At 37.6% G+C, this 25,872-nt stretch overlaps 2 pseudogenes; one reads left to right on the top strand and one right to left on the bottom strand.

The window, feature by feature from the left end:
- Positions 1–5,277: 5,277 nt before the first annotated feature.
- LOC149095512 (uncharacterized) lies at positions 5,278–7,290 on the top strand (annotated as a pseudogene).
- A 6,722-nt stretch (positions 7,291–14,012) lies between these two features.
- LOC149095513 (uncharacterized) lies at positions 14,013–15,272 on the bottom strand (annotated as a pseudogene).
- Between the last annotated feature and the right edge of the window lie 10,600 nt (positions 15,273–25,872).

The raw sequence follows: 25,872 nt of genomic DNA on the forward strand, positions 1-25,872 counted from the left end.
GAAAATTACAACAATATCAGTTCTGACACTGGACAAGATAGAAATGAATGACAATCGGTATGGAGAATTACAACAATAACAGTTCTGAAAATGGACAAGATAAAACTGAACGACAATCAGTATGCAGAATTGCAATGATATCAGTTTTGACACTGGACAAGTTAAAACTCAACGACAATCAGTATGGAGAATTGCAATAACAATTCTGACAGTAGACAAGATAGAAACGAATGAGAATGAGAAGGGAGAATTACAACAATATCATTTTTGACACTGACCAAGATAAAACTGAAGGACAATCAGTATGGAATATTGCAATATTAATTTTGACTCTGGACAACATAGAACTGAACGACAATCAGTATGGAGAATTACAACAATATTAGTTCTGACAATGGACAAGATAAAACTGAACGACAATCATTATGGAGAATTACAACAATATCAGTTCTGACACTGGACAAGATAAAACTGAACAGTAATCAGTATGGAGAATTGCAATATCAATTCTGACATTGGACAAGATAAGACTGAACAGCAATCAGTATGGAGAATTGCAATATCAGTTCTGCCAACGGACAAGATAAAACTGAACGACATTCAGTATGGAGATTTACTATTTAAGTTCTGACACTGGGCAAGATAAAACTGAATGACAATTAATGTGGAGAATTACTATCTTAGTTCTGAAATGAGCAAGATGGAGCTGAATGAACATCAGTATTGAGAATTAATATTGCAGTTTAGTTGACACTGAACAAGATAAAAATGAATGACATTCCATATGCATGGTGAATTAATCCTTAGGTTCTGGCCCTGGCTAGAGCAGGAATTGTTTGTAATAATCTGTTGATCGATTACCGAGATGCTGTTTCGCATTGTAAATGACCTTTTATTGAAAAAAAAAACGAATACTCGAGGTGATGGCAAGACTTGGCTAAATGCAGCTTAATAGTACTGTTCATGAGAAGTATTGAGTATTTTGGCCTGTTATTGACATTGCTCCTTTTGTTTTCCTCTTCGTAGATATGGATGTGTTTCCAGCTTTTTTTTAGATAATATTACCATCCTCTGTTTGCTTTGGAATGTTTTAGGAATAAAAATTAATTTGTGTTTGCTGTACATTGTGGTATTGCTTTTCTGTTACCTTTGCAGCCGTGTCACTGAAAACATTATTTTACGGCTGTAATGATATTTTTGTTATTTTTATAATGATAAGCCATGTATACATCCTGCATAGCAGGTGTAAACGGGGAGGGAATAGGGGGTATCCTTTCGCACGCAACGCTTATGCAGCACTTTCTCTTGTGTCACTTGTATTTTCTTTGTATATACCAAGTGAATACAAGTGGGTTATTCCAATGTATACCAAGAGAAAACGTTACATAACTAGTTTATATTTCATCACTAAGTTAGTTCAGAGGGTTAAGAACTCAGATTAACCAATCAAATTGCTTCATTGCTGGCACAGTATTCCCTAAGTATTGGACCGGGCACTGTCCAGAATGATCCCCCACGATCACTGTTAAAGATTTTCGTTAGTGTTATGGCGTTTCTGAAAGAGCTTGCTTTGATCACACGAAACACTCGTTTTGTTTTCTTTCCAACTCTTTTCCCCTTCTGTTTTGTTTAACATCAGGCGCGAGTATGCGACTAGTCGGCTTTCAATCAGAATTGCGCGTTTGAAGTTTGCAATGTTTCTCCAGTTTGTGATCGTGGCATTTTTCTGAACATTTTCAGTTGCGTAATAAATCCCTTATTAACGAAGCTCTCAATTCTTGTTGCCTAATTACTTGTAGAAATTTATGGACGTCCGGCCCATTAAATCCCAGGCATTCTGGATAAAAGTCAAAGTAAATTTATGGCCACACATTGTTTAAAGAGCTGGGTTTGCTTGACAGTATCACATCTGACAACCTCTCAGATGTTGAGTCTTGTTAGTGAGCTTGCATACAACATATCCAGTCATAAAAAGAGCCCTTAACCATTTTTCACCGTGATTATAGACCTCGCCCCCAATCAGTTTTGTAATGAATTTCAAACATTTCTTCTGGTTATTTATGGAAAAAAACTCAACAACTCAACAATCAACCAATCAACCAACTTTGGGTCGATTTCCAAACACTTGGGCGATATTTCCCAGCCCTAAAGACTCTAAACAAATTCGAGAAGACTTTGGTTTTCAATAAAATGGCCAGAAGAAAAAGTTTTGAACGCTTACTTATGAGCAGTCTGGCCGAAATAATAACTCCCTTAGTGACTATGACCAGAAAGTCGCCGCGACCGGGCTACGCGCAACGCGATTTTGACCAACTTTTAGTCGATTTCCTCTGGTCGATTTTTCTTCTGGTCAAAATCACGCTGCGCGTAGCCCGGTCTAGTCATAGTCACTAAGTGAGTTATTATTTTGGCCAGACTGCTGATAAGTAAGCGTCCAAAAATTTTTCGTCTGGCGATTTTCCTGAAAACCAATGTCTTCTCATATTAGTTTAGACTCCTTAGGGCTGGGAAATATCGCCCAAGTCCCTGGTAATCGACCCAAAGTTGGTATAAATCGCGCTGCGCGTAGCTCGGTTTCGGCGACTTTCTGGTCATAGTCACTAAGTGTGTTAATATTTCGGCCAGACTGCTCATAAGTAAGCGTTCAAAACACCTCTTCTCGCCATTTCACTGAAAACCAAGGTCTTCTGGAATTAGTTTCGAGTCCCTAGGACTGGAAAATATCGCCCAAGTTCCTGGATATCGACCCAAACTTGGTATAAATCGCGCTGCGCGTAGCCCGGTCTCGGCGACTTTCTAGTCATAGTCATTAAGTAAGTTAATATTTTGGCCAGACTGTCCATAAGTAAAACTTCAAAAATATTTTTCTGGTCATTTCACTAGAATCCAAAGTCTTCTCGAATTAGTTTAGAGTCCCTAGCGCTGGGAAATATCGCCCAAGTTGTTGGAAATCCACCCAAAGTTGGTCAAGATCGCGCTGTCGGTAGCCCAATCTCGGCGACTTTCTAGTCATAGTTGCTAGGTGAGTTAATATTTTTGCTAGACTGCTACTAAGTAAGTGGTCAAAAATTCTTATCTGCCCATTTCTCTAGAAACCAAGGTCTTACTAAAATTAGTTTAAAGTCCCTAGTGCTGGGAAATATCACCCAAGTTCCTCTAAATTGACCCAAAGTTGGTCAAAATAGCGCTGCGCGTAGCTCGCTCTCGGCGACTTTCCAGTCATAGTCACTAAGTGAGCTAATATGTCGGCCAGACTGTCCATAAGTAAGCGTTCAAAAATTTTCCTTCTGGCCATTTCACTGAAAACCAAAGTCTTCTCGAATTAGTTTAGAATCCCTAGGGCTGGGAAATATCGCCCAAGTTCCTGGAATTCCACCCAAAGTTGGTCAAAATTGTAAAACAATAAAAATGCAAGCAAGATATAAATTCCCAACCATATTTATCCGTTGTAATAATGGGTAAAAAGATAATGGTAATGTTTTAAGAAATAGGTGTTGGGTCATTCGAAATATAATATTGGAATATTTTAGGTGTTTGGGATACATTGACATTATGGACTTGCTCCTTGACTAGCTGATCAAATGTTGCCTTTCTTATCGTTGTTGTTGTATACGCAGGTGCTGCGTTTCCTAGGAACTAGTTCTTCGTATGTGTAAATTACTTGACTGTTGTTACACTGGAAATAGTGCCATGTAATCTTACTATTTTGAATATAGTATCTACTTAAATAATTTGTCAACTGATTCTTGTTAGACCTGTTAAAATACTTTGGTACATTTATGTTGAGGGCCATTAGGTTATCAGTTTTATTACTGTCAAATGCTACCCTAGTAAAAAAAAGTCTTACTACTACTACTACTACTACTACTACTACTACTACTACTACTACTACTACTACTACTTCTGCGAGCACCGTTGCTACACTACATTTTTTCGGGTCAGCTGCGTTATTCAGCAACTCGTTTGTTTACTCGCGGGTGTCGATCGAGAAAACAAAATAAAAATTGAAATCTAGATTTTGGAAGCGCTCTTTTTGGAATTAGTCGCGTTAGAATCCTTAACTTATTTTTAGTCTCCTGTCCAATTTTTCAGAATTTTCAACAACAATTTTTATTAGAGATCCTGGCACTTTTCCTTGATTTTAATTTGTAAACTTATTCTTGATAATTGTTATATTGAACGTGCTGATTTATTTGGATCATACACCCTATGCTGGATAGTGGAAATTCAGAAATGAAAAGATTTTTCACTAAGTAAATTCTGCGAATTCATGCTAGTAGAACACTGCGCATGTACTGAAATCAGCGTTAATTTTCGAATTAGACGAATTAGACAGCTGATTGACAGCACGGGTGTGATCCAGATAAAAGAGCGCGGGCCAAACCTACGCATCAGAGTTGTAGTAATCGCTGTAATCAGTCAAGAATGGCAGTTGGGGAACGTTGTCAGTATTGTAATGAAGTCATCAATGGTGGAAATAAAAAGCGAGCTAACCAAACAAAGAGTGTTTAAGTGATCGGCTAATTTCCCCAAGGTCGCTTTAACAAGCTGGTGGAGTTCTGGTTTCGGTGCCCGACGGCCCGGATTTTGTGTCGAAAATCCGATCAGTGGATGACTAGACGTGGCTATGGCCGTAATGTTTTAACCGGACCACTCCGGTTACCAACTGCTCGACCGTGGATGTTGTAATTAACATCATCATCATATGCAGACGGTGGATTAAACGCCAACATTAACGTTTACAGTCGCTGTCTAAAGGGAACTGAGACAAAAAATAAACAGAACTGAACATTGAGGGTTAAGTTCCAAGAAGTAGAAGCCGACGCGTGCGTGTCTTTCTTTTACGGAGTTACTTGCAGAACTAAGAGAAACAGGACAAGCTGAGTCAAGCCAAGTCAAGCCAGCACAAACCATGTCAAGCCAGGACAAGTCAGGAAATCAACCCGCCAGATGGAGCGTAAGGCCTACTGATGTTGCGTACTCATTATTCCTTTTTCGTAACCTTTTCTAGCACCCTATGTTAGTTTTAAATAATATATTTGTTAGTACTTACGTACTTGTGCTACTGTTCGTTGTGGTGATCCAATTCTGTTATCTTTTAGTTAAAAGTTTGCACCGACATTTAATTGGGATTGATAGGAATAGTGGTTGTTGCAATTTATGCCACCTAGGCCTAAAGCCTCTAAAAAGATCGTTACGCGTTCTCAAATACATCAGGCACAGCTGATTGAAACGCACAGAGAAAGTAATATTTGTGTTTGTTCTTTATCCGGTATCATGAATGCTGCCCAAAAAGAAGAATTTAAAGCCCTCTTTACCTCTTTTCTGACGACAATAAAAGGCGATCTAGAAAAAGAAGCGCATACGACACGCACACAATTAGATTCTCTACAAAATAAGATTGACCAAAAAGCAACTAGTCATGATCACGGCTTGAAGCCAGAAATTTTTGATGGAAATCCTATAGCGGACGCGTCAGTATGGTTGGAGAATTTTCGTGGCATAGCCAAATGAAATAATTGGTCGGAGGAGTTGCAACCTAATGCTTTTTCACTCTATTTGCGGGGCATTGCGCACGCCTGCTTTGTCACATTAGCTGAGGAAACTACCAGCACTTTATCTGCTCTTTTTGATGCGTTTCGCGCACGTTTTGGCTCTGGCCCACAGGATTGGATTTTAAGTCAACAATTAAGTGCGCGTAAACACGCTCCAAACGAGCCCATCGACGATTACATTACTGATATTACGCGCCTATGCAAACGATTAAAATTGTCTGACGTAGAAACAGTGAGATATTTTATTGAGGGATTACAGGGCGACCTTCAAGCCTATGTGTCACTATAGGTAGGCCAAAGACGTTTCAGGAGGCCGAGTCTCAAGCGTATGAAGGACATCGTCAATCGCCGCCAGGCTGCTTCAGATACTCAATCTGTGTTAACGAAAATGCAAATTCCTGGAGCAACCTTCAAGTACTTGAACAATGCGGTGATAGCCACCGCTGCGCCAGGTCCAGGTCCTTCAGCTGCTGAAAAGAAACTGGACGAATTGTCCAATCACATTAAAACACTCCAAAAACAACAACAGCGTCAGCAGCAGCACATAAACGCAACTTACGCTATGGCTGCTTATGATGATCAGCCTCCTGGGACATCGCGCCCTTTTCAACCTAGTAATTGGCAGGGACCAAACAGTCAACTAGACCAGTTACAGCGACGGTTAACATATTTAGAGAGTGTTTTAAGGCGGTATCAGAATCCGCGCCATTCCGCCAATCGCTCATATGACCGATCTTACAGAGGCTGGAATGATGAATATAGTAATGAATTCCGTATTCACCCCTTCTACAATCGACGTTCTATGTTAGCCATAGAGGAACCACCAAATTCCAACCAGGGAAACGCCTAAGGACTCTTGTTGGTACCCCAAGAGTCCGTTTTGGCAGAACAAAATTATTTAAATATTATAGACAAGGTTTTCGAAGAGCAACTAGAAACAACAATCAAGTTAGTTATAAGCCCAGAAATTGTTTTACCACTATAGATAGCAGATTCTCTCCAAGACATTCGGTTGCTCGACATAATGTTTCTACTTGTAAAACAGGTGTAAATAGTATTGATGATATTCGCACGGAATCGCCAATTGTAAATAGTCACAATCGCCTTGATGACAGTTTTTCTGACTCGCCTATTTCGGATATCGTGGTAATCCCGGGACACCCATATCCTACTAAAAATATCGTGTCTGAAACACAGTCTAGGGAATCTTTATGTCCGCTTTCTTCGGCGACGAAAAATAGTAATCACAATGTAACTTTTGATAATACATGTTGAGAAAATTAAATACAGTTACCAAATTGAACCAGAGTTCTCAACATACGAGACGCAATAAAAGAAAGGTTAACAGAAATACACAAGTGAAAGTGCGCAAATATCATTTATCAGAAATTGAAAATAAAATGGAGACTGGCTATGTCCATATTAATATTACCAAGAGAATACCGCAAAATCAGACAGTTTTCTCACTCAGCGATGACGCCGCACAAGGTGTTAACAACATGTCAATTTGTCCCGATGGAAACATTAACGCTGGCGTTACCGTGATTATTGATAAACATCATAGTACCTACGTAGATGACCTAGAAAGGAAAGAATTACATCTCAAAGATGTTATCACCACAAACAGTGACGAAACCATAGGAAAACGGAAACGCTTCGAAGAAGTTAAAAATAGATACAAGAAATCATAATATATCGTCAGTTAAATTAAAACCAATATTAAAACAGAAAAGAAGTTACCCAATTTTAAGAGAAGAGATTAACGAGAAAATATTTCACACAGAAATGGAAGACGCTCCAAAGGAAAATGAACAAAGCATTGTGAGTAAACAACCCTTGTAAACCCCTGATCAAGTTGTACAACAGGTTTTACCAAAATCTGACTTACGCAGTCAGACCACTTCAGGTATTTTCAGGACTAGGAATTTAGATTCGGAAGCCATACCCAATGTGCACACAAAGAAAACCGAAATTCTTTCGTATTCCCAGGAAATTACCACTGACTCTCGTCTCTTTGTCTTGCCCAGCCAAGCAAGCTGCCAAGAAGACTTAGTTCACGACAACGCGTGTGAAACACAGCAAATTTCCAGCTCCAAACATAATGAAGCAAGCACAACAGTTGACTCAGCTAAAGATTTTTCTAAATTGCCAACTTACGAAGAAGCAGTAACCTTTCCTAGTTTAACAGAATATCTGACCAATACTCCTATGACGGAAGAAATAAGGAAAGTTTTAGATTTTGCAAGGCACAGCCCTCTAAAGGAAGCAATTGTTACTGTTTGTCAGGCCAATACACCTCCTTACAAATTCTTCATGCCAAAACAACGTAAACCACCCGATAAATCAGAAATTCCGTCTTGTATTACTAGAATGAGCCATTGACACGCTTTCGTTATTTATAACTACCAATCATTCACGAAAACAAAGAAACATAAACTAAACCAAAAAAAAACACTGAAACAAACAAACAACAAACAATTTTGTTAAGTATTTCATGAAGTTACTAAGCGGGGTTTGACACGAATACTACTAAATTTTTGTCTGTTAACTCAGCAGTAAGAAACTCAACTAGGTTTAATCTTCTGTTTACACTTTATATTACAATTAAGATTTTACGTGAGCATTTTTGAACACTGTTATTCCCATCAACCCTTCGCTTATGCGATTTTCTTTTAATGCCGTATGTCCACATAATTTTTACTTGTAGGTTATACATTGTTCAGCTGTAGTGTTGAGTTCGTGAAGATATATATATGTATATATATATATGCCTCCATTTTTTTTGTTATGGTATTGTCATGTTATCTTGCTTGCATTCTATTAACTCACTGTGAGCTAGGGACTAGCTCAATCTAAGGGTGGAGAATATGTAAAACAATAAAATGCAAACAAGATATCAATTCTTAACCATATTTATTCGTTGTAATAATGGGTAAAAGGGCAACGGTAATGTTTTAAGAAATAGGTGTTGGGTCATTCGAAATATAATATTGGAATACTTTAGGTGTTTGGGATACATTGACATTACGGACTTGCTCCTTGACTAGCTGATCAAATGTTGCCTTTCTTATCGTTTTTGTTGTATACGCGGGTGCTACGTTTCCTAGGAACTAGTTCTTCGTATGTGTAAATTACCTGACTGTTGTTACACTGGAAATAGTGCCATGTAATCTAACTATTTTTAATGTAGTATTTACTTAAATAATTTGTTAACTAATTCTTGTTAGACCTGGTAAAATACCTTGGTACATTCATGTTCTGCGGGCACCGTTGCTATACTACATGTTTTCGGGTCAGCTGCGTTGTTCAGCAACTCGTTTGTTTACTCGCGGGTGTCGATCGAGAAAACAAAATAAAAATTGAAATCTAGATTTTGGAAGCGCTCTTTTTGGAATTAGTCGCGTTAGACTCCTTAACTTATTTTTAGTCTCCTGTCCAAGTTTTCAGTCAAACCTTGCCCTTTTTACTATAGCGATGTTTAATTACTTTATTCCTACAATCTCCGACAAAAGTCTTGGCACACCTTCCCACTTTTGCAATATCTGTCAGTGCAATTTATCAGTTCGCCCCGTTCCGCCCAAATCAATTTTGTTAATCGTGATGAAGTGGTCATTGCCCGCTTACAACATTGTCGGGGGGGAACGGGGTTCCCCCTTCTAATGATGTGATTAGGTATTGTCCCCAAAATACCTTGTCAACGCATTTTCGTGCTGTCTGATCCAGGTGTGCCAAGGACTTTTGTTGAGGATTGTCGTTCACACTTCGACCCAAATAAAGAAAAGATTCCTTACAATAGCAGCGGCACCTCGTTAAGATATGTTTGTACCAAAAGAGCACGTTCACTTAATGAGATGGATGGCTTCAACTGGAACTCCCTCCCACGAAGCTGGGAGTTTGCATACCTATTTCTTGTAACACTTTAGTCGTACAGAATTTTCAACAACAACTTTTATTAGAGATCCTGGCACTTTTCCTTGATTTTAATTTGTAAACTTATTCTTGATAATTGTTATATTGAACGTGCTGATTTATTTGGATCATACACCCTATGCTTGATAGTGGAAACTCAGAAATGAAAAGATTTTTCACTAAGTAAATTCTGCGAATTCTTGGTAGTAGAACACAGCGCATGTACTGACATCAGCGTTGATTTCCGAATTTGACGTATTAGACAGCTGATTGACAGCACGGGTGTGATCCAGATAAACGAGCGCGGGCCAAACCTACGCATCAGAGTTGTAGTAATTGCTGTAATCAGGCAAGAGTGGCAGTAGGGGAACGTTGTCAGTATTCTAATGAAGTCATCAATAGTGGAAATAAAAAGAGAAGTAACCAAACAAAGAGTATTGAGGTGATCGGCTAATTTCCCCAAGGGTCCCTTTAATCACGCTGCGCGTAGCCCGGTCTCGGCGACTTTCTGGTCATAGTCACTAAGTGAGTTAATATTTCGGCCAGACTGCTTATAAGTAAGCGTTCAAAAATTTTTCTTCTGGACATTTCACTGAAAACCAAAGTCTTCTCCAATTAGTTTAGAGTCCCTAGGGCTGGGAAATATCGCCCAAGTTCCTGGAAATCCACCCAAAGTTGGTCAAAATCGCGCGGCGCGTAGCCAGGTATTTGCGACTTACTAGTCATAGTCACTAAGTGAGTTAACATTTCGTCAACTGAAACCGCGCTGCGCCTAGCCCAGTCTCGGCGACTTTCTAGTGATAGTCACTAAGTGAGTTAATATTTCGGCCAGACTGCTCATAAGTAAGCGCTCAAAAATTTTTCTTTTGGCCATTTCACTGAAAACCAAAGTCTTCTCGAATTAGTTTAGAGTCCCTACGACTGGAAAATATCGCCCAAGTTCCTGGAAATTCACCCAAAGTTGGTCAAAATCTCGCTGCAGCGTAGCCCGGTCTCGGCGACTTTCTAGTCATAGTCACTAAGTGACTTAATATCTCAGCCAGACTGCTCATAAGTAAGCGTTGAAAAATTTTTCTTCTGGTCATTTCACTGAAAACCAAAGTCTTCTCCAATTAGCTCAGAGACCTTAGGGCTGGGAAATTCCTGGAAATCGACCCAAAGTTGGTCAAAATTACGCTGTGCCTAGCCCGGTCTCGGCAACTTTCTAGTTATAGTCACTAAGTGAGTTAACATTTCGGCCAGACTGCTCATAAGTAAGTTTTCAAAACGTTTTTCTTCTGGCGATTTTTTTGAAAACCGAAAGTAGTATAGTAAATGGCGGTACTAGGACATTATGCAAAAAACGGCATACCCACTCCCCTAGAAACCCAAAAAATACCCTCGCCGGGCCTCAACTCGAAAAATGCATTTTCAGGCCTCTTAGGGTATGTTTTGTCCTAAGCCCTCTCATTGGCAAATTTCATGTCTCCCAACCCTCTAGAAATCAAAAAAAATCCTTCTACTAGAAACCCTTCGCGAAGTCGGGTCATGACCAAAAAGTACTCTTGCCACCCCTCTGGAAATCAAAAAACTCCTTTAGCCAGAAACAGCATAAATTAGGCTATCTCAGGCCTCTGCAAATCAAAAACTTATTCACCAAGTGGCAAAACAGAGCTTTTGAATTTGATATAAAAGAGAAACGTTATTGATATATTGGTAGTTTGAGTATGAAAAATGAAATTGAAATATATAAGGTTCATCCTTTGTATAATAAATATGCCGCGTCGAATCTTGGCAAGGTTATTAATACCAGAACAATGAAAATAGTTGGGTGCAGCTTAAATCATTGTGGATATAATCGTTGTTCTGTCAGCGGGCTGGGATTCAAACAAAACTCAATGCTAGCTCACAGATTTATATGGGAATGTCTCAACGGTTCAATTCCGAGTGACAAAGTCATTGATCATATTAATGATGTGAAAACTGATAATAGACTGTGTAATTTACAATTATTATCACAAAGTGAGAATAGTAAGAAAGCAGCAAAAAATCGAGATTATTCTTTTGTGAAGTATAATCATTTGAATAAGAAAAAAGTCAAATCAATAAACCGCTCCGATGGGACGATTATGATTTTCAAAAGTTTATCCAGTGCTGGAAAAAAGCTTCATGCTAGTGCTGGTTCAGTGAAAATGACTTGCGATTAAAAATATGGCTATAAATATGCCTTTTCAAAGTTAGACGGCTCCAAGTATTCATTTGAATATATGGCTTTATATAAAATATACATATAGCCAGAAACAATAATATTTTTGGCTATCATAATAGCAAAAGCAGATATGGCAAAAATAACACATCTGATAGACGATCTATCTGTATATATAGGCTATACTATTTTCGCCACAACCAAGTAATGTCGCTAATATACATTACTCGATTAACGTTTATATTTTCAGCACATCCTTTAGTGGTACCCAACTGTTGAAATCATCACTGTATCTCTTCCACTTTACTAACGCTTGCTTCTTCTTATGATTTCTCCTTATGAGTTTTTCAATTCTGAATATATCCTGTTTGGCTTTTAACAGCTCAGGGTCATAAAAACTGCCTGTTATCTCTTCACCGTGGAGATCTTTTAATTTGTAAGTGACTGGATTCGCATATTGGATCTTATCAATTGTAAATACTTCCTCAGTCCAATTAGGGGTATATCCTTTGTCGAATACTTTTCTCTTGCCTTTGCTTATTCTAACCTTATCACCGATTTTAAACTTCGGTTTTGATGATGGTTCTGTATTACTATTCAGATTAAAGTATACAATTCCTTCATTTTTTCCTGACTAGCTTCAACAGGTGTCATTTTTATTGAACCATGTTTGGTGTTATTATACTGTTCTAATATTTTGGGTAGAATATCCAAATTCTGATTACTGTATTACCCCAAATAGTAAACTGCTTCCACATTTTGGTTTTTATTGTTTTATTCCATCTTTCACAATGATTTTTCTTCATTTACCGTGGTATACAGTGTTATGTTATTCTTATCCAACAAGTCCTTCAAATGCTTGTTATAATAATCTTTACCCTCATCAGTCCATAAGTACTCAGGTTTTCTTCCCTCTCTGATAATGGATTTGAATGCTTCAGTTACAGATTCACCTTTTTTATCCTTCAACGGTACAATCCAACCGTATTTACTAAACGCATCTAAAACCATCAGAAGATATCTGTAGCCCTTGTTCCACTTGCTGAACTGCTGCATTTCAACTAAATCAGAACACCATATTTCATCAATATGATTGACTGTTACACGCCGTCGAGTAAAGTTACGTTTTACTGGTTTGTGTAATTCATCAGCTAATTTTTCTTGCCAGTTCACTTCACTCGACGGATTCTTCCGTTTTTTGATACCCCAAGACCCAGTTTCTGTTTTTTATCGATCAATCAAGAATCGTGCTGTTGATCCCCTCTTTGGCATTTCACCATATGGTATCTCATCCAGTGATGAAACCATTTGCCAATCACAATCACCTTTGTTTTTTTTTTCCCATATCATAACAAATATCGTGATCAGCAGCTATCTCATCCACCTTATTACACGGTTGTACGTACCATTTGAGAACTCACCGGTGCATGGGTTGTATTCTAATTGCTTATTCAATGGATTATATGGTCCCATTTATTTGTACTTTCCTGGTGTCCATCCAGCCTTTGGTTTTGGTATTTTGCCAATCGCTTTTTGGATATCAATTGCACCTCCTTTGTACATGTCAGCATCAAGATCCATTCTGCCAGTTTTATATTTGTAATTTAGTCTCACTTTGGTTGATAGTTAATTAATTGCTTCAGATCCAACTTTTTGAATAACAGGAGTTGCTTTCTTAATTCCCCAATCAATCGCTTTCTTTTGCAATTTTGGATTTCTTATAAATTCCTAGCCCGGAACCTATTTGTTTATTGGAGAGTTTCAGAAGAACATTCGGATCACCTCTTGCTAATACTCTTGCCAAATCTCTAGCTTGTTTTCTGGTTAATAGATGGTGACAAGTATTCACAAGATCACTAATACTATTATTTGGTATCATAAAAACACCACCTGTTTGGCCTCTTCCCGTTATTTTCTTCACAATTTGGAAAGCACCTTCTGAAGCTAATCCGGCCAATGCAGATAATGCAAGGTTTTTTTTGCTATGGTAGGTGCAAAAGTACGACCTAAACTTAATATGCTTGTCAACAGACTACCTCGAACCTCGTTTCTGATATTAGTCTTAGCCAGCTTGATGTCCAATCCTTTATTCAGCTGTTTATTCTTGTGCAATCGTTTCGGCACATTTTGTGCAACGTACAAAACGTCATTTCCAGTTAGTGCATCTTTTGAAAGCCTGAGAACAATGGTTTCACGCTTATGAAATGCACTAGCAAGATTCTTTTTCTGATTTGGTGATAATTTCACCCTTATTTCAAATAATTGCGTCATATATTATATAGATTATATAAAATATGTATTTTGAAAAACATCCTCGTATTGAGGAATAACTAACTAACTTCTACCTTTGCTATTCTATTTATTTACACAATAACTAACTCATTACCAATTTTGTTAATCACAACCAGCATCTCTTCGTAAAAGACAATTGCGTCAACATTGAATGCAGCTGCTGGAGCAGCATTTATTTTGTATCTGAAAATTAACTGTTTGGGATCCCTTGTAATTTTTTCTGTTTGGTTTGTTAAATCAAAATATATCATACCATAAAGACCATTAAAATTTGCAAGATTCAGTTGTGTACCAGTATTAAAATCATTTCTTCTTGCAGCATAAGACAAATCGTTAAAAATTCTCACCTTAGTTTCTGTATCACACTCAGTTTCTGGATAAAATATTCCACTTCCATATTCTAATGTACATGTCGTCAGATAACTATTAGCATCAGCGGCATTCAATTTATAAGTATCAAATAAGTAAGGATTTTCTGCCACGACATTTGTTTTATTTCTTTGGAGATATACAAATATATGTTTAACATAATCCACACTTGCTGAAATCTGATCAAAACCACTTGCTTGTGCTGGAGCGGACATTTGATAGACGATCTCAGATAGGACCATTTAGTTTCTTTCAAAAATGAGCTGACAAAATTGTCATATAGACTATCTTTTGGAATTAATTTGGGCACCCATAATAGAAAACGATTAATGGCGACTCTTCCATCATCGGCAGCATCTGCTTTTTGAATTAGCTCATCATCATTCTGAAGTGTTATATTGAATTGTAATTGCATTGGTATTAGCATCTTATCTTCTAACACTTCGAAGAATGAATATCTATTGACAGGAATAATAACATTGACATCAGCATTTCCCACTGTTAACCTTCGTCTTGCTTCAAATCCTGCATTCTGATTAGCATTAGCAATCTGATGGCTAGTATCCAAATACCAAAGACCGTTTTTTGCAACTGATCTGCTGAAATCATCAGAATACTCCAATAGATTCTTAACAAAACTGACCTTGTGGAGATTATCTGTATCATATACGATTTTACCAGCAGATTTGATCATCAGATGATTGATGAAAGAGTGTGAGCCATTGATGACCGTAATTCTATCACCTCCACCATAAGCTGTTCCATCAGCGAGTTTTGGTACTTGAAACAGAATTTTTAAAATAAGCATTATACCAATCGTAAAACGCTGATCTGTCATTGATTGTAAATTTGTATCCCTTTTTATCTTGGTGTTCACCATTAGCTGGTGCTCTGATTGCATCATCTGACTGGTATCTTACAAACTCATTTCGTTGTAACATTTGACTTGATCTAAAAGCCATTATATTATTAGTTTAGATAAAAATTCGTGTTTTATAATATTTGACCAAGTATTAGAATTGAGTTGAATGGACTGTTTTTCCGAGCAGTAGTCCCTTTCCTTTCCTTTTCCTTACACCTTCTCCTGATATTAAACGATTCAATATTATATCTCTACTTTCTTCTTTTATCGTTGGAAGTGTTGGTGTTTTTTGTTTCACACCTCTTAGTCGTTTCATCATCAGATCACCTGATTTCTCTGCTGCTTTTTTTATCCAAACGCTCACCAGCGTGTTCTACTCCGGCCGGATTTTATTGCTTTTTTCGCGATTGGTTTGGCAACATTTTGGAATACAGATGATGCTATACTTCTTATCGGTTTGAATATATTTGAATATATAGACCGTTTGTGTTTTTACACAAATTTACCCATTTGAGGATGGTAAAATCTTTTGAATTCATACGATTTCATATAAATAAATTCGACAATTCTTTTCAACAGTAAGCTAAAAGCTGTATCTGCGCCATTAAGATTTATCTGTCGTCTTTTGCCATCGGTTATATATATTCTCATTCTCGAAATGGTGTTCTTATTCACAGGATTAAATGTGACTCTTTGCGGTTCCATAGTGAAACTAAATGACGGTTTGAGGATACTGGTTGAGAAAGATTAAATTATATCTGTATCTCCTCCATTAACAAGGCTGATATTAACCAAATCACAGTGTATGTTTAGCATTTCTGTATCTTGACTTAAATCAGGCATTCGTGACCCATAATTTTCAGCATCTTTAAGAAAGCCAACGAGCTCGTGAAAATTTGATTGGGTGAGATCTAGTTGGTAGCCTGTTTTCAATTTTATTAATACTCTGTAGGTGGAGTACTGAAATTTTAAAATTATTGGATGTTTATCAAGATCATCATCACCATCTTTTTTATCATCGTCATCATCTTTTTGTCAGACTGGTCATAAATTGAATATTAACGGTGGAACTTCCATGAATGTGGATTTAGATATGGGGAACAACAAAATAATAAACATTACACCTGGCAGCGACAACAATGATGCAGTCAATTATCAACAGTTAACAACCAAAGCAAACGAAAATGAAACGCTTTTACTTGATGGTTCAAATAAAATGGCTGCTGATTTAGACAGGAGTAACAACAAAATCATCAACTTATCCACTGACTCCCACAACGTGCTGTCAGCCACCAATATCAGGTACGTAAACCAAGTCAACGGGGCTATGATTATAACGCTGACTGATAGTTTTACAAAAAAAATAAATGACTCACATATCAGCGACTCAACAAACAAAAAAAGTGTTTTCCAATATCTTATGGATGATGTTAATCAATCAACACGTGAGAGTAACATTATTGTTGATGGTATCGAAGACTTTTCTGATTCACCTCATGATATTAGTAAGAAAGCTTACAGTTTCAGAATTGGAAAAGACGCACAAAACTGGTATGCATTTCGACTGGGATTCAACATGTATCTACTTCCTGAGGGTGAATTCACTTTGGTGATTGAATTCTTCCCACCAGCTATGGATCAGGTGACAGTGTCAGTTGTTTCCTCCTAACTGAATATCAGTCAACAAACAATCAGGCTGTTTTCGAAATATAGTGGATTCATCATTCACTTCCATAAGTACAATGTAACTCCACCTGAATACAATTACGTTAATAATAATAATTTATTGATTTATAGTGCGCTTTTTAACATACCAGCTGATCAAAAGCGCATTACAACAATAAATAACCTAAAACTATACAAGTATTAAAAATCTACAATAAAATTTAAAAATAATTAAAAAAACACTACATCATTTATTTATATATACATATTTAAGAAATATTAAAAGCTAATTTAAAAAGATAAGTTTTAAGATTTGACTTAAACGTGGAAATACATTTGATCATGCGGAGGCTAACAGGAAGAGCGTTACACAGAGTGGGCGCAGACACACTCAGTGAAGGATCTGTCACCAAATGACTTTTTCATTCTGCCCGAAGGATGCTTTAATAAAACACCTTCACAGAAAAATGCGAGTCGAACCAGGCGCCTAGATTACGCACTACCTTAACAGGCTTAATATCGATCATGCCAACACGGACTGAAGTGTGATTAATTTTCAGCAACTGTTGTCTCGATCCGATAACAAGAAATTCAGTCTTATCATCGTTGATCTTTAATTTGTCCCGGTACATCCATTTACGTAAGTCACTAATGCATCGCTCCATAGCTTCCAATGCCTTCACTTGATCCATAGGCCTGTTAGCATTAAAAGACAAGTAAAGTTGCGTGTCGTCAGCGAAGCAGTGCGCATTCGGCAGGTGGACTTGTACTCTCTCAAAGAACTTGGAGACGTAAACCACAAACAGAAGCGGGCCGAGACAGCTGCCTTGTGGGACACCAAAACGCAGATCGAAGCTACCAGATGTAGCCCCCTCAAACAAAACACGCTGGCTGCGTCCCTACAAATACGACGAGAACCACTCTAAAGCCTTCCCGCCTATACCAAAATCAGTGGTCAAGCGTTTTAGCAAAATCGCGTGGTCCACGGTGTCAAAAGCAGCGCTTAAATCTAAGAGGACAAGTAGTGTAACACGCTGCGAGTTCAGATTCAACGTTGACTTGAAATGTCAGGGTATTACAAACAGTCCATCTCAGGGGCGTGGTCATTTGGTTATTTATGGGATCGAGGGAAAACAGAGCGCTCTGAGCTAAGATGTCTTCGATGAGCTGTATTATTTAGAAAATGGCAAACTGACATTCAAAACTGCTGTTGAATTTCAAACGGCAAACTTTAATGAAAATATTGACATGAAAAATCAGATAAAAAAATGTCCAAGACGGTGTCGAAAATAATGATACTGTGAATATCAAACAGTTGAATGAGTTTGAAGATAATCTTGTAAAATTTTTCAGAAGAGAAATGCAAACCAAAATCGATCCTTTCAACTACAACATCACTGAACTGACAACAAAAGTATACGTTGCTGAAAAACAAATAGCCCGAGTGGCATTGCACGACGAGGTGTTAAAAAGATTATTCGAATTTTACGCAGACTTGTTAGATCCAGAAGAGTTCAAAAGAAGTGGTCCTAGTGTGACTGCGTTGGACGATTTGAAAGTGACTACTCGGACTGGTTCACCGAGTAGTATACCATTTTCTGTTTTCAATTTAACTTACCGTTTCCGTGGTTTCTATGGCGAAATGAATGTCAATATCGACGTCCAGAAAGATTTCTCCATGTTTTTCGTTATCAAACATGATACTAATTTTTCAGAGAATTTTGGCGCGTTTGTAAATACTCAGAGAGACATATTCTATGTAAGAATACTGAATCGTTTAGACAGTGATGGTAGTGGTGGTAGAACTTACCGACTTACAATCACATTCAATCGTAACGAACAACTATTTATCGATATAACAAATAATTTCAAAAATAAACAATTCATGATATGGGTTGTTAAAAACGGTGAAAATATAAATGCCGAAATTGCAGGAATGCCTGGTACAATAACAACAACACGTTCTTTTCCTCAACCTACATCTTCAAAAATACATATCGAATGGGGTTCACAACAAACCTTTCTGCAATTGGTGGAGATGCTTTTCACGCTATGGTAGCAGCAGAAAAAAAAGGTTGGGGACATATTTTGAATTGGATTAAATAATATCTAAACCATATATATGAAAGCATCAAAGACTGCTTTCAATTTCAATCATATCGATACCAATTTAACCGAAGCTGAGATATCAGAGTTGAAAGCTTTGTAGAAATACTATCATAATAGACATGTGTCCATTATACGACAAGTTTGAGGATAAGTTTAATAAATTGTTCACAAGTGAATAAGATTAATTATTTTACTCCAATAATATTCAACATCAGCAAAGTTTTTTGGACCTCGTTATTGGTATATTATCAGTCGGTAAATCCAAAAATTCGAAAATTTTTTTAGAATAAAATTAATGTTAATCATTCGTTTACGATCACCATTAATTTGTGGCATTATCCTGTCTATTTCTCGGAAAATATCATGTATTCTATTTTTATTGTGTACTGATAATTGCCATCCATTTTTACTAGTGATATCGTTTAACACATTGTCTAAATGATATTTTCTTTGTTAAACCGATTTCTTGACAATCTTGTACTTGTTTTCATGAAAATCAACGTACTCACTGGCTGTATCATAACCACTTACTGTACCACAATTGCGGCATACATTTGTACCCTTGTTATTTATCATGGCTTGTTTTTCACAACATGACACTATTTTAATTGTTGGCTGTTGTAATTCTTCATCGCAAAATGGACAATTGATGTAGTCCATTTTGATCATTTCTTCGTGGATAACATTTCCACAATTAAACTTACTTGTTTCACTCAATTCCATCATCAATAATATATCTTGTTTTCTCTCCATATGTTTTTAGTCTGAATCAGTTTCTTCGTAGTCTGATGGCAACCATTCTTCACCCGAAGGTTGAGAATCCCAAATTGAACTCTGACTTGATTGGCTTGATTGACTTAGTCTTTGGGTTTGACTTTGGCTTGATTGACTTGATTGACTCGATTGGCTCGATTGGCTTACACTTTGGCTTGATTGACTTGTGTCCCATGATTGACTCATATTAATAGAATGGATAAAATTATGTGCCAATATTGTATGAACAAGTATGAAGTATACTCATTTGTATCAAGTAAATTTTCGAATAAAAGGTTCTACTTTGTTTACAAAAAAGAATCATTTTGGAATAAACTGAACCGATTATTAAAGTAATATATATGGAAGTTACACGTTGGTTCTGTCCGTATTGTTTAGAATATTATTTGTTGGTGTATATAGTCCCAAATAAACTAAATATGAAGCATCAAACGAATAAAGTAGAGTTTGAGAAGAGATATGATGAATAAGAACGATGCGTTTCTAAGGTTTTAGAAATAATAGGGTGAATGTGTTTCTTACGCGTAAGAAATAAACTGAAAACGATTAGGGAAAGTCCAGTGGATTATGTGTTTCTTACGCGCAAGAAATAAAGTGAGAACGATCAGGGAAAGTCTAGTGGATGATGTGTTTCTTACGCGTTAGAAATAAAGTGAGAACAATTAGGGAAAGTCCAGTAGATGATGCGTTTCTTACGCTTAAGAAATAAAGTGAGAAAGATTAGGGAAAGTCTAGTGGATTATGTGCTTCTTACGCGTAAGAAATAATAAAGTGAGACCGATTAGGGAAAGTCTAGGCGATGATTTCTTTCTTTCGCGTAAGAAATAAAGTGACACCGATTAGGTACAGTCCACTGGATTATGTATTTCTTACCCGCAAGGAATAATAAAGTGAGAATGATTAGGGAAAGTCCAGTGGATTACGTGTTTCTTAGGCGTAAGAAATAAAGTGAGAACGATTAGGGAGAGGCCAGTGGATGATGTGTTTCTTACGGATAGGAAATAAAGTGAGAACGATTAAGGAAAGTCCAGTAGATGATGTGTTTCTTACGCGTAAGAAATGATGAAGCGAGAACGATTAGGGAAAGTCCAGTGGATGATGTGATTTTAACGCGTAAGAAATAAAGTGAAAACGATTAGGGAAAGTGTAGTGGATAATGTGTTTCTTACGCGTAAGAAATAAAGTGAAAACGATTAGGGAAAGTCTAGTGGATGATTTGTTTCTTACGCGCAACAAATAAAGTGAGAACGATTAGCGAAAGTCCAGTGGATTATGTGTTTCTTACGCGCAAGAAATAAAGTGAGAACGATTAGGGAAAGTCTAGGTGATGATTTGTTTCTTTCGCGTAAGAAATAAAGTGACAACGATTAGGCAAAGTCCACTGGATTATGTATTTCTTACCCGCAAGGTATAATAAAGTGAGAATGATTAGGCAAAGTCCACTGGATTATGTATTTCTTACCCGCAAGGAATAATAAAGTGAGAATGATTAGGGAAAGTCCAGTGGATTACGTGTTTCTTAGGCGCAAGAAATAAAGTGAGAACGATTAGGGAGAGACCAGTGGATGATGTGTTTCTTACGGATAGGAAATAAAGTGAGAACGATTAAGGAAAGTCCAGTAGATGATGTGTTTCTTACGCGTAAGAAATAAACTGAGAACGATTAGGGAAAGTCCAGTGGATTTTGTGTTTCTTACGCGTAAGAAATGATGAAGCGAGAACGATTAGGGAAAGTCCAGTGGATGATGTGATTTTAACGCGTAAGAAATAAAGTGAAAACGATTAGGGAAAGTGTAGTGGATAATGTGTTTCTTACGCGTAAGAAATAAAGTGAAAACGATTAGGGAAAGTCTAGTGGATGATTTGTTTCTTACGCGCAACAAATAAAGTGAGAACGATTAGCGACAGTCCAGTTGATTTTGTGTTTCTTACGCGCAAGAAATAAAGGGAGAACGATTAGGGAAAGTCCAGTGGATTTTGTGTTTCTTACGCGCAAGAAATAAAGTGAGAACGATTAGGGAAAGTCCAGTGGATTTTGTGTTTCTTACGCGCAAGAAATAAAGTGAGAACGATTAGGGAAAGTCCAGTGGATTTTGTGTTTCTTACGCGCAAGAAATAAAGTGAGAACGATTAGCGAAAGTCCAGTGGATTTTGTGTTTCTTACGCGCAAGAAATAAAGTGAGAACGATTAGGGAAAGTCCAGTGGATTTTGTGTTTTATACGCGTAAGAAATAAAGTGAGAACGATTAGCGAAAGTCCAGTGCATTATGTGTTTCTTACGCGTAAAAAATAAAGTGAGAACGAGTAGGGAAAGTGCAGTGGATTTTGTGTTTCTTACGCGCAAGAAATAAAGCGCGAACGATTAGCGAAAGTCCAGTGGATTTTTTGTTTCTTACGCGCAAGAAATAAAGTGAGAACGATTAGGGAAAGTCCAGTGGATTATGTGTTTCTTACGCGCAAGAAATAAAGTGAGAACGATTAGGGAAAGTCTAGTGGATTATGTGCTTCTTACGCGAAAGAAATAATAAAGTGAGAACGATTAGGGAAAGTCTAGGTGACGATTTGTTTCTTTCGCGTAAGAAATAAAGTGACAACGATTAGGCAAAGTCCACTGGATTATGTATTTCTTACCCGCAAGGAATAATAAAGTGAGAATGATTAGGGAAAGTCCAGTGGATTACGTGTTTCTTAGGCGTAAGAAATAAAGTGAGAACAATCACGGAAAGTCCAGTGGATGATATCTTTCTTACGGGTGAGAAATAAAGTAAGACCGATTAGGGAAAGTACAGTGGATGATGTGTTTCTAACAGGTAAGAAATAAAGTGAGAACGATTAGTGAAATTCTAGTGGATGATGTGTTTCTTACGCGTAAGAAATAAAGTGAGAACGATTAGGGAAAGTCCAGTGGATTTACTGTTTCTTACGCGCAAGAAATACAGTGAGAACGATAAGCGAAAGTCCAGTGGATTTGGTGTTTCTTACGCGCTAGAAATAGAGTGAGAACGATTAACGACAGTCCAGTTGATTTTGTGTTTCTTACGCGCAAGAAATAAAGTGAGAACGATTAGGGAAAGTCCAGTGGATTTTGTGTTTCTTACGCGCAAGAAATAAAGTGAGAACGATTAGGGAAAGTCCAGTGGATTTTGTGTTTCTTACGCGCAAGAAATAAAGTGAGAACGATTAGCGAAAGTCCAGTGGATTTTGTGTTTCTTACGCGCAAGAAATAAAGTGAGAACGATTAGGAAAAGTCCAGTGGATTTTGTGTTTTATACGCGTAAGAAATAAAGTGCGAACGATTAGGGAAAGTCCAGTGGATTTTGTGTTTCTTACGCGCAAGAAATAAAGTGAGAACGATTAGGGAAAGTCCAGTGGATTTTGTGTTTTATACGCGTAAGAAATAAAGTGAGAACGATTAGCGAAAGTCCAGTGCATTATGTGTTTCTTACGCGTAAAAAATAAAGTGAGAACGAGTAGGGAAAGTGCAGTGGATTTTGTGTTTCTTACGCGCAAGAAATAAAGCGCGAACGATTAGCGAAAGTCCAGTGGATTTTTTGTTTCTTACGCGCAAGAAATAAAGTGAGAACGATTAGGGAAAGTCCAGTGGATTATGTGTTTCTTACGCGCAAGAAATAAAGTGAGAACGATTAGGGAAAGTCTAGTGGATTATGTGCTTCTTACGCGAAAGAAATAATAAAGTGAGAACGATTAGGGAAAGTCTAGGTGACGATTTGTTTCTTTCGCGTAAGAAATAAAGTGACAACGATTAGGCAAAGTCCACTGGATTATGTATTTCTTACCCGCAAGGAATAATAAAGTGAGAATGATTAGGGAAAGTCCAGTGGATTACGTGTTTCTTAGGCGTAAGAAATAAAGTGAGAACAATCACGGAAAGTCCAGTGGATGATATCTTTCTTACGGGTGAGAAATAAAGTAAGACCGATTAGGGAAAGTACAGTGGATGATGTGTTTCTAACAGGTAAGAAATAAAGTGAGAACGATTAGTGAAATTCTAGTGGATGATGTGTTTCTTACGCGTAAGAAATAAAGTGAGAACGATTAGGGAAAGTCCAGTGGATTTACTGTTTCTTACGCGCAAGAAATACAGTGAGAACGATAAGCGAAAGTCCAGTGGATTTGGTGTTTCTTACGCGCTAGAAATAGAGTGAGAACGATTAACGACAGTCCAGTTGATTTTGTGTTTCTTACGCGCAAGAAATAAAGTGAGAACGATTAGGGAAAGTCCAGTGGATTTTGTGTTTCTTACGCGCAAGAAATAAAGTGAGAACGATTAGGGAAAGTCCAGTGGATTTTGTGTTTCTTACGCGCAAGAAATAAAGTGAGAACGATTAGCGAAAGTCCAGTGGATTTTGTGTTTCTTACGCGCAAGAAATAAAGTGAGAACGATTAGGAAAAGTCCAGTGGATTTTGTGTTTTATACGCGTAAGAAATAAAGTGCGAACGATTAGCGAAAGTCCAGTGCATTATGTGTTTCTTACGCGCAAGAAATAAAGTGAGAACGATTAGGGAAAGTCCAGTGGATTTTGTGTTTCTTACGCTCAAGAAATAAAGTGAGAACGATTAGGGAAAGTCCAGTGGATTTTGTGTTTCTTGCGCGCAAGAAATAAAGTGAGAACGATTAGCGTAAGTCCAGTGGATTTTGTGTTTCTTACGCGCAAGATATAAAGTCAGAACGATGGGGAAAGTCCAGTGGATTATGTGTTTCTTACGCGCAACAAATAAAGTGAGAACGATTAGGGAAAGCCCAGTGGATTTTGTGTTTCTTACGCGCCAGAAATAAAGTGAGAACGAATAGCAAAAGTCCACTGGATTTTGTGTTTCTTACGCGCAACAAATAAAGTGAGAACGATTAGGGAAAGTCCAGTGGATTTTGTGTTTCTTACGCGCAAGAAATAAAGTGAGAACGGTTAGCGAAAGTCCAGTGGAGTTTGTGTTTCATGCGCGCAAGACATAGAGTGAGAACGATTAGCGAAAGTCCAGTGGATTTTGTGTTTCTTACGCGCAAGAAATAAAGTGAGAACGATGAGCGAAAGTCCAGTGGATTTTGTGTTTCATACGCGTAAGAAATAAAGTGAGAACGATTAGGGAAAGTCCAGTGGATTTTGTGTTTTATACGCGTAAGAAATAAAGTGAGAACGATTAGCGAAAGTCCAGTGCATTATGTGTTTCTTACGCGTAAGAAATAAAGTGAGAACGAGTAGGGAAAGTGCAGTGGATTTTCTGTTTCTTACGCGCAAGAAATAAAGCGCGAACGATTAGCGAAAGTCCAGTGGATTTTGTGTTTTTTACGCGCAAGAAATAAAGTGAGAAGGATTAGGGAAAGTCCAGTGGATTTTGTGTTTCTTACGCGCAAGAAATAAAGTGACAACGATTAGCGAAAGTCCAGTGGATTTTGTGTTTCTTACGCGCAAGAAATAAAGTGAGAACGATTAGGGAAAGTCCAGTGGATTTTGTGTTTCTTACGCGCAAGAAATAAAGTGAGAACGATTAGCGAAAGCCCAGTGGATACTGCGTTTCTTACGCGAAAGAAATAAAGTGAGAACGATTAGGGAAAGTCCAGTGGATTATGTGTTTCTTACGTGCAAGAAATAAAGTGAGAACGATTAGGGAAAGTCCAGTGGATTTTGCGCTTCTTACGCGCAAGAAATAAAGTGAGAACGATTACCGAAAGTCCACTGGAGTATGTGTTTCTTACGCGCAAGAAATAACGTGAGAACGTTTAGCGAAAGTCCAGTGGATTTTGTGTTTCTTACGCCCAAGAAATAACGTGAGAACGATTAGGGAAAGTCCAGTCGATTATGTGTTTCTTACGCGCAAGAAATAAAGTGAAAACGATTCGCGAAAGTCCAGTGGATTTTGTGTTTCTTACGCGCAAGAAATAAAGTGAGAACGCTTAGGGAAAGTCCAGTGGATTTTGTGTTTCTTACGCGCAAGAAATACAGTGAGAACGATTAGGGAAAGTCCAGTCGATTTTGTGTTTCTTACGCGCAAGAAGTAAAGTGAGAACGATTAGCGAAAGTCCAGTGGATTTTGTGTTTCTTACGCGCAAGAAATAAAGTTAGAACGATTAGGGAAAGTCCAGAGGATTTTGTGTTTCTTACGCGCAAAAAATAAAGTGAGAACGATTAGCGAAA

Source organism: Orbicella faveolata, unplaced genomic scaffold, assembly GCF_042242905.1.
Source record: "Orbicella faveolata isolate gen_17 unplaced genomic scaffold, um_ofav_v1 contig_50, whole genome shotgun sequence".
Taxonomy (NCBI): Eukaryota; Metazoa; Cnidaria; class Anthozoa; order Scleractinia; family Merulinidae; genus Orbicella; species Orbicella faveolata.